This window comes from Idiotropiscis lumnitzeri, unplaced genomic scaffold (assembly GCF_059441095.1).
Source record: "Idiotropiscis lumnitzeri isolate Australia: NSW breed Sydney's pygmy pipehorse unplaced genomic scaffold, RoL_Ilum_1.0 HiC_scaffold_203, whole genome shotgun sequence".
Classification (NCBI taxonomy): Eukaryota; Metazoa; Chordata; class Actinopteri; order Syngnathiformes; family Syngnathidae; genus Idiotropiscis; species Idiotropiscis lumnitzeri.
Window position 1 is genome coordinate 270,001 of NW_028283741.1, and position 3,068 is coordinate 273,068.

A 3,068-nucleotide genomic window follows, 5' to 3' on the forward strand; every position below is an offset into this window, starting at 1 on the left:
GGCCGGAGAGGAGCACCTTCCCCGGGCACGGGCGGGGAGCGAGCGCCCCCAGCTCCATCGCTCCGGGGGTAATAGGCCGGCGTCTGTCACACTTAGCCCGAATATGAGCACCTTCCCCGGGCACGGGAGGTGCCAAGCGGCCCCTAAGTCTACCCTCATGGAAGCTCCGGAGGAGGAGTGCGGGCGTGTGTCACACTTGGCCCGAATAGGAGCACCTTCCCCGGGCACAGGCGGTGCCAAGCGGCCCCTAAGTTTGCCCTTATGGAAGCTCCGGTGGAGGAGTGCATGCTGCATGACAGTGAAGCCGAATATGAGCACCTTCCCCGGGCACAGGCGGTGCCAAGCGGCCCCTAAGTTTGCCCAAATGGAAGCTCCGGAGGAGGAGTGCATGCTGCCTGACAGTGAAGCCGAATATGAGCACCTTCCCCGGGCACAGACGGTGCCAAGCGGCCCCTAAGTTTGCCCAAATGGAAGCTCCGGAGGAGGAGTGCATGCTGCATGACAGTGAAGCCGAATAGGAGCACCTTCCCCGGGCACAGACGGTGCCAAGCGGCCCCTAAGTTTGCCCTAATGGAAGCTCCGGAGGAGGAGTGCATGCTGCCTGACAGTGAAGCCGACTATGAGCACCTTCTCCGGGCACAGGCGGTGCCAAGCGGCCCCTAAGTTTACCCTCATGGAAGCTCCGGAGGAGGAGTGCGGGCGTGTGTCACACTTGGCCCGAATAGGAGCACCTTCCCCGGGCACAGACGGTGCCAAGCGGCCCCTAAGTTTGCCCAAATGGAAGCTCCGGAGGAGGAGTGCATGCTGCCTGACAGTGAAGCCGAATATGAGCACCTTCCCCGGGCACAGGCGGTGCCAAGCGGCCCCTAAGTTTGCCCAAATGGAAGCTCCGGAGGAGGAGTGCGGGCGTGTGTCACACTTGGCCCGAATAGGAGCACCTTCCCCGGGCACAGGCGGTGCCAAGCGGCCCCTAAGTTTGCCCAAATGGAAGCTCCGGAGGAGGAGTGCATGCTGCCTGACAGTGAAGCCGAATATGAGCACCTTCCCCGGGCACAGGCGGTGCCAAGTGGCCCCTAAGTCGGTAAAGGTTGAAATAAGTAAATAAATACAAAAAGGACGAGGGGGGGAAAAAAGGCAAAAACGTAGAAAATCCCCCCATTCATTTCAATGGGCTCGGCCGATTTGGGCTTGCGGGACCGCCGAGGGCACGCCGGAGGGCGGTTGAGTCGGTAAAAGTTGAAATAAATGAATAAATACAAAAAGGACGAGGGGGGGGGAAAAAAAGGCAAAAACGTATAAAATTCCCCCATTCATTTCAATGGGCTCGGCCGAATTGGGCTTGCGGGACCGCCGAGGGCACGCCGGAGGGCGGTTGAGTCGGTAAAAGTTGAAATAAATGAATAAATACAAAAAGAACGAGGGGGGGAAAAAAAAGGCAAAAACGTATAAAATTCCCCCATTCATTTCAATGGGCTCGGCCGAATTGGGCTTGCGGGACCGCCGAGGGCACGCCGGAGGGCGGTTGAGTCGGTAAAAGTTGAAATAAATGAATAAATACAAAAAGGACGAGGGGGGGGGAAAAAAAAGGCAAAAACGTATAAAATTCCCCCATTCATTTCAATGGGCTCGGCCGAATTGGGCTTGCGGGACCGCCGAGGGCACGCCGGAGGGCGGTTGAGTCGGTAAAAGTTGAAATAAATGAATAAATACAAAAAGAACGAGGGGGGGAAAAAAAAGGCAAAAACGTATAAAATTCCCCCATTCATTTCAATGGGCTCGGCCGAATTGGGCTTGCGGGACCGCCGAGGGCACGCCGGAGGGCGGTTGAGTCGGTAAAAGTTGAAATAAATGAATAAATACAAAAAGAACGAGGGGGGGGGAAAAAAAGGCAAAAACGTATAAAATTCCCCCATTCATTTCAATGGGCTCGGCCGAATTGGGCTTGCGGGACCGCCGAGGGCACGCCGGAGGGCGGTTGAGTCGGTAAAAGTTGAAATAAATGAATAAATACAAAAAGAACGAGGGGGGGAAAAAAAGGCAAAAACGTATAAAATTCCCCCATTCATTTCAATGGGCTCGGCTAAAATGGGCCTGCAGTACTGCCGAGAGGCCGCCGGAGGACGCCCTAGTAGGCAAACGTTGATCCCCACACACGAGGGGTCAGTTAGGCGACCAGGGGTAGCGTTTAGGTGACCAGGGGTAGCGTTTAGGCGACCAGGGGTAGCGTTTAGGTGACCAGGGGTAGCGTTTAGGCGACCAGGGGTAGCGTTTAGGCGACCAGGGGTAGCGTTTAGGCGACCAGGGGTAGCGTTTAGGCGACCAGGGGTAGCTTTTAGGCGACCAGGGGTAGCTTTTAGGCGACCAGGGGTAGCGTTTAGGCGACCAGGGGCGTTGCAGTTCCGCCGAATTGCATTAGGGGCGCTGCAGTAGGCAAACGTTCTTCCCCCCTAGTCAGAGGGTCATTTGCCTACTTCCCAGGTTTACCCGGGTTTTCCAAAACACCTGGGGCACATTTTCAGGGATCACGTTTTTAGAAACAAAAATATTCATAATTTCTTCTAAGTCCCCTTTCCAGCGGGGAACTTTGAAACATTGTATCCGACCACTGAAGGCTGTTGGCGGGCACGGCGCGGCAAACAGCCCGCACTCAGGCATGGAGCTCCGGGGAAAGTTGCCTAATTTCTTCTAAGTCCCCTTTCCAGCGGGGAACTTTGAAACATTGTATCCGACCGTGGAAGGCTGTTGGCGGGCACGGCGCGGCTCATAGCCGGCCCTCAGGCACGGAGCTCCGGGTGAATTTTCACAAATTTCTTCTAAGTCCCCTTTCCAGCGGGGAACTTTGAAACATTGTATCCGACCGTGGAAGGCTGTTGGCGGGCACGGCGCGGCTCATAGCCGGCCCTCAGGCACGGAGCTCCGGGTGAATTTTCACAAATTTCTTCTAAGTCCCCTTTCCAGCGGGGAACTTTGAAACATTGTATCCGACCGTGGAAGGCTGTTGGCGGGCACGGCGCGGCTCATAGCCGGCCCTCAGGCACGGAGCTCCGGGTGAATTTCCACAAATTTCT